Here is a 13,768-nt window from a genome sequence, read left to right as displayed (position 1 = left end):
ATAGTGGAAAGAAGAGACAAAATTATCCTTATTAAAAATAATCACAAAGAGCTCAGTGTTGTGGTTAATTGCTTGGCCTCTAGAGCCAGACTGCCTGGGTCCAAATTCTGGCCCTGCCACTTAATAGCTGTGTGAACCTAAGCAAGTTACTTTCCTCTTGCACCTCAGTTTCCTCATGTAAATTGGAAATAAAGTATCATCATAAGGTTATTGTGAAGATTAATGAGGTACTATGTGTAAAGCACTTTGAATAGTGCCTGGTATACGGTAAGAGCTCATGACTGAAAACTAATAATAATCTAAGCTACAATACAGTCTAAAATATAATGTAATTTTTTACTTTTTCAAGGAGAGCATTTTTAGCCCCTAAGAACCACTGCTGTTCAAACAAAACAGAATCTCTGTTTATATATGCATGACAGCTTTCCCAGATGAACTAAAAGCATTTATTCAGGAAGTATTTGTTGATCATCTACCAAATCCTAAGCACTGACAAGACACTGGGAATAAAGTGGTAAACAAGACAGAGCAGCTCAATCCAATGGAATGTTCCGCCATGGTAGAACTGTTCTATATCCACACTGTGTGATACAGTAGCCGCTAGTCACCTGTGCCTGTCAAGCAACTGAAATGTGGCTAGTGTGGCTAAGGAACGAAATTTTCATTTCATTTCATCCTCATTAATTTAAATAGCCACATGTCGGGGCTTCCCTGGTGGCGCAGCACAGTGGTTAAGAATCCACCTGCCAATGCAGGGGGCACGGGTTGGAGCCCTGGTCCGGGAAGATTCCCACATGCCGCAGAGCAACAAAGCCCATGCGCCAAAACTACTGAGCCTGCGCTCTAGAGCCCGTGAGCCACAACTACTGAAGCCTGTGCTCTGGAGCCCGCAAGCCACAACTACTGAGCCCCGTGCCACAACTACTGAAGCCCACGCACCTAGAGCCCGTGCTCCACAACAAGAGAAGCCACCGCAACAATGAGAAGCCCGCGCACCACAACGAAGAGTAACCCCCGCTTGCCTCAACTAGCAAAAGCCTGCGCAGCAACGAAGACCCAACGCAGCCAAAAATAAATAAAATAACAAAATTAATTAATTAAAAATAAATAAATAGCCACATGTCGCCAATGACTACAGCATTGGACAGCACAGTTCTATAGGAAGTGACAGTCAAAAACTAGTAGGAAAAAATAAGAGATTTTAAATAAATAAAGGGAGTTTCTAAAGAAGATATCAATACAAAAAATAAAAAGATTGTATAGAGGTATGAGTTGCATAGAAGAAAAAACAAAATGTACTATGGGGCACCTATTATGTGCCAGATATACTGCTAGATACAAAGTACACACTAGTTAATAAAATTTTCTTAAAATATATTAGTTTCCAAAAGATTATTTAGACATTCCTTTGCTCTTTAGTCCATTTGTCATAAATCCAGGATGTCTCTGTAAAGCAACTATCATGTATAAATCTATACAAGTGTAATTATCACCTTTATTTCTTTTTCATTATCACATAACTCTTTTTATAACAGATCTATAACCCCTTACCAACAATTTTAAATTACAAAATGTTTTGAAAACTGAAAAGTTTCTGGGAGCTTATGACAAACTCATTCAGTAGGAAAACCTATATGACATAAGGTATTAATATTCTCTAGAACATTTAGTGTGACTATCTATATATGTCAGTGCAGAAACATGAGTGTATTTCACTATGGAGCTTGATAAAGGCTAAAGAGGTTGGAAGGAGCTTTCCAAGGTGATGGGAATTTTTTTTTTTTACAAGTTAAACATTTTTATTTTGATAAAGGTTACACATCAATATGGCAAAACAAACGAACAAAAAAAGTACCATACATAGCCAAAGTAATCTCCCACTCAGGCTTGCTCCCCAGCAGGTACCCTTCCCAGAATGTGCATATACAAAATGTGTATATATTTAATTTAACATTATTTACACACATTCTTTTGATCCTATCTTTCGTGATAGGAATGTTTTTGACCTTGATTGTGGTATTGGTTACATAAGGGTATATACATTAAAAAAATTAATTAAAAAAAAAACTATTCCACCCTGAAAAAAAAATAAGGGTATATACAATGGCCTAAACTCATTGGGTACACTTAAAATGGATGTGTTTTATTGTATGTAAATTATACGCCATTAAAGTTTTAGTTTTTGTTTTAGTTTTTGTTTTTTTGGCTGCATTGGGTCTTTGTTGCTGCGCACAGGCTTTCTCTAGTTGCGGCGAGCGGGGGCTACTCTTCGTTGTGGTGCACGGCCTTCTCATTGTGGTGGCTTCTCGTTGCAGAGCACGGGCTCTAGCCGCGTGGGCTTCAGTAGTTGTGGCACACGGGCTCAGTAGTTGCGGCTCGCAGGCTCTAGAGCGCAGGCTCAGTAGTTGTGGCACAAGGGCTTTGTTGCTCTGCGGCATGCAGGATCTTCCCGGATCAGGGATTGAACCCGTGTCCCCTGTATTGGCAGGTAGATTCCTAACCACTGAGCCAACAAGGAGGTCCCTAAAGTTGGTTTTAAAAGAAAAAAAAATGACAATTCTTAAAATTTGTGCGTGTGCCATCTAAAATCCAAAATATCCTCAATTTCAAAACACATTGGTACCCAAGGGTTTGGAATAAGGAAATGTAGATCAGTATCACTTTGAACACACTCCAAGTTTTTTCACTTATGGTACAGGATGTGATTAATAATGTCAAACCACCTAAAAAGATAAAATCAACCACTAAAATCATCTGTTGGTGTCAGGCAGCGTTCATTTACTTTTCCTCTGGCTTTATGATTTCTTGGCCTCCTTAATAGTCGTTTTTGTCTTTCTAATTAAAAGGATAGAAATAGGGGCTCCTCTGTAACGTTCTGATGTACTCGTCCTGCTGGGGGTATAACCATCCCTGTGGTTAGGAGCGGGGTTTTCCCTTGGAGGAAGTAGATATTGCCAGTATCAGTCATCCTAGGAGGCACATCTTGAGACAGGATATGGGAACTTGCAAGAAGGGCTCACACGGAGAGAGGGAAGTGCTTCGTTTCTCTCAGCCTTGCTTATTTGGACTTAGACACAAAGAGTTTAATGTTTGAAGGAATGTGGCCACCTTTCCACCTAGTCGGGGAAAGAAAAGTCTGCCTCCAGAGGGACTAAAAACTAGGTAGAGTTTTTTCGTTGATGTTCTGTTTTTTGTTTTAATTATAAAACATCTTAAAATTCTTCATGGCTTATAACCACAAGCATTAATTTTTCTCATGAATTGTATGAATTGATCTAGGCTGGGCTCAGGTAGGCCAGGTTGGAACCCAGGCTTTTGGTTGGGTTCCCATCTGTTCCATGTATCTTAATTCTGGGCCCAAGCTGATAGGGCATTAGCTACCTAGGGCATGCTTTTCTAGTGGATCACAAGAATACAACAAAAAATGAGTGGAAACATGATATCCTTCTTAAGGCTACCCCTCCCCCTCAACCAACTGGCACACTGTCACTTCTGCTTATGTTTCATTGGCCAAAACAAGTCTTACTGCCAAGCCCAACATCAGTGAGATGTACTCTAGTGAGAGGTACTGCAAAGGTACACGGCACAGGGTGTAGATGTATTACAAATTCTAGTACAAAGAGGGAACAAAGAATTGGGAGTATTGATCCAAACCAGCACAAGAGGTAAATGTGAAGACACCTTGCACATCGGCCTAAACAGGTGTAGCATGGGAGGAGATCAGAACGCTTTAATACTTTACAATCTCCATGAAAACACCCCTTTTAAAAACAAATACAAATGACTCTTCAGTCTTTTGTAAATTGCTATGCCTATACAGCATTAACCTCCTTATTCCAGTTAAACTGCTATTCTTTGTTCTTCCAATGTAAAAATTCTAGAGCTGGCCCTGGCCTGGGACCTGTGAACTCACAAAGCTACCCACAAAGCTATCTGCCACATAGTTGTAACTTACTAGCTACAGTTACTAGGCTGCTTTCAGCTGCAAGTAAAAGTAGCTTGTATATTTCATAACTGTCTGCACAGCTCATAAAGTAAATAGTATAGAAATAGGCTTTCCCAGGATAATTCAGCAGAGAAAAGATATTATCAAAGATCCTGGCTCATTCCTCCTTTCCACACCACCAGTCTCAGAGTGTTGTCTTAGTTCATAGGCTTGCCTTCCAGTGGCTGTCACTTAGTACCATACATAGACATAATACACACCACATACAAATATCAGCCACAGAGGAAGGGTATTTCTTCCCACGCACCACTTGTTTTCTGCAAGGTTAAACTGGTCCCCCAGAAGACTTCCCATCATGATGCACTGGTCAGACCTGGACCGTATATGTCTCCTTAAACCGTTCACTAGCAAAAGGAAATGGAATTACCATAAATGGCCTAGAGTAGGGGTCAGCAAATTAAGACTCACAGGCTGAATGCAGCCCATGGCCTGTTTTTGTTAGGCCTACAAGCTAAGAATGTCTTTGTCTCTTTTACATTTTTAAATGCAAAAAGAAGGAGAAGGAGAAGAAGAAGGAGAAGAAGAAGCAAAGAGACCATATGTGGCCCACGATATCTAAAATACTATTTGGCTCTTAACAGAAAATGTTTGCAGACTCCTGCCTAGATCAACCATGATCTACCTTGAGGGATGAAGAAAGGCCTACCTTCCCTGAGCACCATACCAGTGTTAGGTCCACCATATCACATATGTGTAATTTCCTTCTGCTCTCCCCAAGCCTTGAGTAAGATCTTATTAACCATTACTGAATAGTTCCATTATTCACCACTCCTAAGGTAAATTAAAGGAAAAGTCAGTGTCCACATGGGTGTCAGAATGTTATGGGGGAGCAGTGGCTTTTCACTTCTCTTTTATGGGAATGATAGTGTTTAGTGAATTATCCCCAAAGGGAAGATACACTTCAAGGGAAAACCATTAAAATGTAAAGTCCAGACACCGTACGTTGCCAACACATCACTCCATTGTCTTCTGAATCACATAATTTGTGACTATAAGTCTGTTTTAATTCTTCTGCATGTAATGTGGACCCCTCAGATACCTTTAAGATTCTTCTCTTTATTTTTGGCTTTCAGCAGTTTGACTATTGTGTGTCTAGGAGTGTGTGTGTGTGTGTGTGTGTGTGTGTGTGTGTGTTTCATCCTTTGGGGAGTTCTCTGAGATTCTCTGGATGTACGGTTTGATATGTTTGATATCTTTCATAGTTTTGGGGAAATTCTCAGCTGTTATCTCTTCAAATTTTTCTTCTGCCTTATCCTTTCTCTCTTCTGCTTCTTGGATTCCAGTTATACATACGTTGGATCGCTTTGTTCCACAGCCCTTGGATGCTCTACCCACCCCACACTCTTCCACCTACACATTCTTTTTACTCTTTGATTCTTAATTTGGGTTCTTTCTATTGACCTGTTTTCAAGTTCCCTGATTCTTTCCTTGGGATGTGTTGAGTCTGTTCATGAGCTCATTAAAGGCATTCTTCATCTTTGTTGACATGTCTTTTTATTTCTAGCATTTCCTTTTTATATTCTCTTTTACTTTCCACCTTTCTGTTTTAAGTCTTCATCTGTTCATTCATGTTACCTACATTTTATATTAGAGACTTTAACATATTGATCATAATTATTTTAAACTCCCTGTCAGATAGTTTCAACATCTCTAGATTGCTTTGTCTCTTGAAAGTGGTGTGTGTTTGTGTGAGTGTGTGTGTGTGTGTGTGTGTATTTCTTATAATTACTGATTGGATGCTGGACTTTGTGTGCAGACAGAGATGGAGATAAATATTATTTATGCTTGAAAATGGGCATGCATCTTTTTCTGCTAGGCTGTTAGTGTAAGAGGTTTAGTTATTCTAGTCAGGAGCTGAGCTGGGCTTGGGTTTTATTGTTCCTATGGTTACCTTCAGTGCATCATCGTTTTCAAATTCCTCTAAAGTTATTTTGTGCTTAGAGTTGGGGCTGGTTTGCTAAAGTTTTTTCTCAGTGCTGCTGTTCCACTTTCAGCTTTAGGCTTTCTATGCTCTTGCCACTCAGAGGGGGTCACTCTAAGCTCATGTCTTTCTCCCAGCAGTAACCTGCTTGTTACTTGGTGCTTACTAGAATGGTTGTAGTGATGGGGAAGGAAGACAGTGTCTCTGTGGTCCTGTTCCAACTTCATTCTTAGGCAGGCTCTGTGTCCCTGGGTCTGGGTAATCCAGACCCTCCCAGAGCATTATGACCTCTAAGAGTAGACAGTTTCCAGTCTCTTCCCCAGGATTAGAGGTTTGGGTTTCTCTTTTTTTTTCTTTTCATTTTTCCTATTCTTCCAGCTGCACTGGGTCTTTACCGGTCCCTTGGGGGAACAGCAGGGCTTGCTGCCTTCTCCTATCAATTTAAGCCTTTTATTCCTTGGGGGAGAAGGGTCTGGGTTTCTTCCTGCCTTTCCTGCAATGGCAGCCACTCCTCTCCTCTAGGCTAGAAGGACCCAGGAGTCTTTTCCTTACCTACCACCCTGCCCCCAATCTTTGTCCTGGCTTCCCAGTGGTGGTCTCTGGAGAAGAGCCTGTGAATAGATGTGAACTCCTTTTATGACTGTGGCTTCCATGGTGTTCTACAAGCATGCCAGCCCACACTCAGTCTTTAGCAGTTTATTTAAACATTTAGCAGAATTCTTCCTTCCTGTTTGTATGGCTGCCCCATCTTCCTTCCCATGCCCTGCCATAGATGACACAGTGCCTTCATCTCATCTGTGTTTAGAAGCACCTGTCTTTCCTTAGATTTCAAGTTAGTGGGTTGCCTTATGACCTCAGATCTTTGATTGGCTTAATAAAAAATTATGATTTTATAGATTACCTAGATTATTGTTGTGTGGAGGGAGCAATGCTTTTTTGCAGCTCCCTCCAGCTAGGCAGAAGCTGGAAGTCCTCCAGGTGTTATTTTATTAAGAGAGTCAGAGGGTCTCTATTGTTGGACCACAGTGCTTATCACAGGTTTTACCCAGGATAGTCCTTCTACTTACTCTCTTAACCCACCCCTTCCTATTTGTCTTACTAGCTCTCAGAACTCTTGCTTTATGACTCGAGTTTAATATCTGCTTCTGGTTGTTGCCACAGTTGGTGGCAGATTTGGATCATCTTCTCCACCTTACTCACATTAGTTCCTACTCAGCCTTTGGATTTATATACTCCTTGATTTTAGTGCCACCCCCAGAGAAGGGAGATTTAGATGGAAACACCAGCCCATTCAATGATGCTGGGATTTTCTAGGTCTCCTATTTATCCAGCTATGTTCTTTACTCAATTTAACAAGTATTTTTTGAGTGATTACTTAATACAAAGAACATAGTTCTGGGTACTGGGTGGTTTATAAAAATCAGTCAAGCTAGCACATCTCTTTCACTCACTTTCAACTATATGACCCCACTTGAAACATGAACACAAGGGAACAAGCAAACAGACATGGTGGGCACTAGATGGCACAAAGGAAGCCTCAGGTTACAGGGAGTCTAGAGATAGCAAGGTAAGAGGATCACAACACACTAGATAGTGAAGAGAGTGTAGCCTGTGAAGATCCATGGACCTCCAAGTGGAAGGATAAGACATGCCCTGGCACTATTATTAAGAGGATCTGTTGGTCATCTTGATACCAGAGGAGCTTTGGGGAAGCATAACAGTTGTGTTTGAGCATCTCTTCCTCTGGAAGAGCACTAGCCTTTGAAACTACTAGAGAAGACAGAAGACACCTTAACCGTAAATAAATATAAAAAATACATAAATAAAAGCATTCAAGAAGACTAAATTCAAAATATACACACAAGACTATGGAACAAAAAGCATGATTTTGTTCCCTTTTTAAATTAAGGTTTTACACTCAGTGAAATGCACAGATCTTAAAGGTATAGTTTGATAAACTTTGATAAATCCATACACCCCATGTAACCCACACGCCTACCAACATATGGCACATTTCCATCACCTCCCCTTCCTGCTACTTCCCAGTAAATTCCTACCTTTCTCCAGTTCCTCCTCCTCAAGCACTTTCTGATTTTCTATCATCATGGATTCGTTTTTTCTAATTCATAACTTCATGAGATGGAACCTTATTACATGTATTTTTTTTAACGTCTGGTTTCTTTCACTCAACATATTGTTTTTGAGATTCATTCATGTTGTTGCACGTATCTGTAGTTTTTCTTTTTGAGGCTGAGTAGTGTTCTATTGAATGAATATATCACACTTTGTTTACCCACTTTCCTGGCAACTTTTTTTGTTTTCACTTGGGGCTATTATAAATAAAGCAGCTATAACATTTTTACACAAGTAGACATATGAAAATCATGATTTTAAAAATACAACATTGAAGATATATTGAAGGAGAACTGAATCTTGCTAAGTGGCCTGAAAAGTGGAAAAGATATCTCAAAACAGAGCGAAAATATAAAGAGAGAAATTATGATGGAAAAGGCAAGTCACTTTGAAGATAAACCCAAGAGACCTGATATACGACTAGTTGGAGTTCCAGAAGGAAACAAAGGAAACGATAAAAGAAAGATAATATTAAACAAATAATACTAGAAAATTTCCCTGACCTGAAGATAGACTTGCATTTGCAGATATAAGGGGTCACTGAATTTCAGGTAAGATCAATGAAAAAAGACACACCTAGGCACATTTGAGGGAAATTCCTGTAAAGAAAAGTTCTTAAAAACTTCCAGGTGGAAAGAACAAGTTTCCTATGAAAAGAATAGGAAAAACAAGAAGAACAATGAGGAGGACAGGGAGGTGGGGGAGGGGAAGAAGAGGGAGAGGAGGGGCAGGGGAGAAAAAGGAGGAAGAAAGTTGGAAATAGACAGGAAGACCAACCAAATGACAACAAGTAAAAGCTATTTATTCAGAACTTTCTATAGCAAGGGAGTTGGTCACCATCTCTTGTGTTTGACAGCGAGTCAGAGGCAGGCAGAGAAAGCTTTATAGTGGAAAAAAAGGAATTTAAATGTTCCCTGATTGGAGGCTGTGGACCTGAGGAGGTTGTCAGCAGCCTAGCTTGAAGTGGGGTATTCCATGTGGATGGTTAAGGGGGCATATTTGTCCTTCTCTGGTTAGTCATAAATTAGAAGTGGGGGCAAAAACTCAGGAATCTGGTAGTTATTGATCAAGTAGTGGCTGTTTTGGGCTGATGGCTACAGGAGTTGTTGTTTGGATCCTAGAAGGGTTGCTGCAGATAGTGAGTTGATTTTTTGGACCGATTGCTATAGATTGTGGGTCAGAGTTTTATTTTCATATATGGTCCTGCCATTGCCTGTTTGCATATTTAGTCTCTCAAAGAGAAGAAAGAAAGAGAGAGAAAGGGAAAAACAGGGAGAGAGAGAATGGAGGAGGGAAGGAGGGAGGGAGAAAGGAAGGAAAAAAGAGGAAGGGGAAGAGAGAGAGGGAGAGAGAGAAATCACTGGCATTGAACTTATTAGAAATCCTGGAAGCTAGAAAACTGTGGAATAACATTTGCAGGTCACTGAGGGAAAAGGACAGCAGCTCAGCCAAAATCCCATTTAACTGTCAGGATGATAGAAAGATATTTGTGAATGTGCACAGATTCACAGGTTTGTTACCATGCACAGCATCTGAGTGACCACTTAAGAGTAAATACGAACAGGAAATTCCCTGGCGGTCCAATGGTTAGGACTCCGTGCTTTCACTGCCGGGTAGAGTGCGTGGGTTCAATCCCTGGTCAGGGAACTAAGATCCCACAAGCCGTGCAGGTGCAGCCAAAAAAAAAAAAAAGAAAAGAAAAAAGAGTAAATACTACCAAACAATAAAACAATCAGAACAGAGACCTCATATCAAGACAGGGAAGATGAAGAGAAAGGAAATTTGTGGTGAGTAATTCACCTTGAATTTATTATATAGTAATATAAGTGAATAATGGCAATGTGGGAATTATAACACAAGTGGTAAATTAAGGATTGCTAAAATAGAAGAGACATACTGCAAAGGAAAACAAAAAACTTGGTGAAATGGAATGAAAGTACCAACTTTTCTCAGTGAAACCTAGGAATTAAGTGGAGGTAGAAGGGGCAGAAGTAAATACTATAGGTTCTGAAAGTCTCCACTAGGAGTGAAGGGTATAGAAGAGAAAATATTCTAAAAGTCTCATTTATTGAGGTATAATAAAGAGGTAATGGGGGACTAAGGTGTCTAGAAGGAAGGAAATGGCTGAAAACTTGTTCTCATATATTATTAAAGAAAAAGTGTTTGACAGTGAATGTCAGAAAAGAGAAGGTAACCACTAAATAGAAAAGAAGATGATATAGGACATGACAGGATACCATAATAAAATCAGAAATACCCAGAATGAGCAGTGGAACTCAGGAAAGAATTAGAAGTAAAAATATCATTTTCAAAATGAAAACTAGACTAGAAGGAAACCAGGAGTAAATAAAAAGGAAAAATAATGCCTTAAGAGAAATAGAGAATGAAAAGGAGGAAATTTTAAAAAATAAAAATTATGTGAAAAAAGGAGTAAAAAGATTTTGAGGAAGGGTGACTAATACTAAAGATAGGTAGATCTTCTGTTTTTTTTTTTTTTTAAAGAAATTCACGTTCTTATTTATTTATTTATTTATTTATTTATTTATGACTGTGTTGAGTCTTCGTTTCTGTGCGAGGGCTTTCTCTAGTTGCGGCAAGTGGGGACCACTCTTCATCGCGGTGCGCGGGCCTCTCACCATCGCGGCCTCTCTTGTTGCGGAGCACAGGCTCCAGACGCGCAGGCTCAGTAATTGTGGCTCACGGGCCCAGTTGCTCCGTGGCATGTGGGATCTTCCCTGACCAGGGCTCGAACCCTTGTCCCCTGCATTGGCAGGCAGATTCTCAACCACTGCGCCACCAGGGAAGCCCAGATCTTCTGTTTTAACACATAGATAATAGTAGTTTCTGAAGAAAGAAACCAAAGGAATAGAACAGGTACAAGAGATTATAATGAAAGACAATGTTGTTGAAAAAAATTAAAACTACATATTAAAAGAGCACACTGTGTACCTGAGAATATTGACCCAGAATGACCAATACCAACACATAGTCTAGTAAAATTACTCAGTGTTAGAGGAAAATAAATTTGGGGCCTCTAGGCAAAAAGAGTAGGTCATTTATAAGAAAAGAAAATTAGACTCTCATGAGATATTTTTCAGCAATGCTTTATGCCCCAAGAAAATAGAGTACCACATTTAAGATTCTCAAGAAAAGTGAGCCAAGGTTGATTATATCTAACAAAACTGACTTTCAAACATAAAAGGCAGAAGATGTTACCGAGAATATGCCTTCTATGAGCCCTTCCTGAGAAACCTGTTAAAGAACTAGCTTCAGACAACCAAAAGGACTAGAGAGATATCAATATAAGAGCTGACAGTGAGCATTAAATATGTATTATTTATACAACTAAGACTAAATAAGGATTAAAAGGAAGAATACCATTTTGTACTGGCTATATTTGCTCATAATATGGATACAGTACAATTATGAAAAATGAAAGGAAATGGGAGAGGATTAGCAGGAGAAGATTGAACTCTTCTCAGCAATCATATTGAGGGTGCTAGTTTTAGTATTGTTTTTCTGAGACTGTTGTGTGTATAATGTGGGGTGAATGAAATGAATAATTATGGAATTTTCTGATTCTGTAATCCTCTATGTACTTGTGAACCAGGACTTTGGATGCGGAATTAAGGAGATACAGATGTAATACAGAAGAGGTTAAGTAAAATCACCTAAATTGGAATTGGAAGTATCACTATGAACTCATGAGTTATTTTATCTTTAATTATGTGTGTGTATGTGTGTATATATATGTAGGAGATATATATATATATATATATATATATATATATATATATATATATATATATATATATATATATCATAGATCCATCCTATGAAAAGGTTCCCAATGACCAACGCAGTAGCAGTAAGCATCCCTAGCACTCAGATTGTTATCTGTAACTATCATTCCTAAAAGGAACTAAAGGAACAAGGGCTTCTTGGAGAAATGGCTGATTCAGGGACTAGGCTGGGAAACACACAAGATGACTATAGAACAATTTTGATAACAGCACTGACAACATATGGAACAAATTCAGAGTAGCGATTAGTGCTCAGAAAACAGCACTACATACACTCACCTATACTTTTTTTTCTATTACTTCTATAGCAAGGCATATTTGAGCTGGGCACATGGGATGCAGAGTGGAAGATGTGCTAGGAAAAAGATGCTAGGATGGCTCCCTTTGCATATTTGTAGGGAAATTGTGAGGGGGTAGAGATCATCTAGTTGATTATGTGAAAATGGGAGATCCCTGGCCAGAGAAATGGCCTTATTAAATAAGCGTTTAATGAGAAGAGCTCATATACCAGTGGTGACATCTGCTAGAGCATTGCTACTCAAACTTTAATGTGCAAGAATTACTAGAGGTATTTTGTTAACATGACAATTTTGACTCAGTATGTTGGGGCTAGGACCCAAGTTTTTACCTAGTAAAAAAGAACTAGCATCCGTGCACTTCCCTTAACTTGGATGTGCCTAGCTAATTTCCTGCTAAGCAACTGAAGAGAGGGAGAGAATAAGCTTCCAGTGCCATCCAGGTTTGTTTTTCTCAATGCCATGAGCAAAACCTAAAAATATATAGTATTCTCTTAGAAGTTGGGCAGGAGTAATAAAGAGTTTGGAAAGGGGAGGCCTTGTCATGTCAAAAAAGTTTAGTAAAATTGCTGCCTACAATAACTAGAAAGGCAGACAACCTCCCTCCCTAGCTTGTAGCTCTAGTGGAGGTATCTGGAAAGAGCCAATTTGTGTGTGTGGCTGCTTCTTTTTGTCTTTTAGCAAGGTATTACAAGTAAAGTTTGAAGTCAGGGTAAAAAGAGAACAGAATGTCCAGAAATTCTGGAGCTTCACTAAGTTGAAAAAACCAACTGCTTGTGTAAACCTAAATAACAGAAGAGGGATTTCCCTGGTGGTGCAGTGGTTAAGAATCCACCTGCCAATGCAGGGGACACAGGTTCGAGCTCTGGTCTGGGAAGATCCCACATGCCGCAGATCAACTAAGACTGTGCGCCACAACTACTGAGCCTGCGCACCACAACTACTGAAGCCCACACGCCTAGAGCCTGTGCTCCGCAACAAGAGAAGCCACCGCAATGAGAAGCCCGCTCACCGCAACGAAGAGTAGCCCCCGCTCGCTGCAACTAGAGAAAGCCCGCGCGCAGCAACAAAGACCCAACGCAGCCAAAAATAAATAAATAAACAAATAAATAAATTTAAATAACAGAAGAGAAGACTTGGCTTAGAGATTTCTCAGAGCCCATTATGACTTCTTGGCAAATGCAAATAAATAAAAAAAATCAGAAAAGAAAGATAAACTGAAGCAAAAATCAAACTAATAGAGTCCTCTTTTCACCTAAGCTTATTGTTTCAGGTGATTTCAAGGATGCCATGATTAAGATGTTAAGAATGGGCTGCATGTGGAAGTCAGGAAATAGGGCAGATTTAACGACTACTTCTAGAAAAAACTTTGGGTGTGGTTATTGGCCCCTGAAACTGTCTGTAAGCGAACAGAATTTACTGAATATTCAATGAAATTTTGTTAAAAAAAAACAAAACACTGACAAACCTGGCCTACAAATGCCCTCAATTGTTCAAGCTCTAAAACATTTCCCTAAAGAGGGACTACTCTCCAACATCCAGTTAACCTGTATTCAGAGGGCAAAGCTCAGGCTCACAGAATACAACGAACAATGCAATGATCCTCTCA

This window comes from Eschrichtius robustus, chromosome 4 (genome assembly GCF_028021215.1).
Source record: "Eschrichtius robustus isolate mEscRob2 chromosome 4, mEscRob2.pri, whole genome shotgun sequence".
Taxonomy (NCBI): domain Eukaryota; kingdom Metazoa; phylum Chordata; class Mammalia; order Artiodactyla; family Eschrichtiidae; genus Eschrichtius; species Eschrichtius robustus.
Note: the sequence above shows the minus strand (reverse complement) of the source record.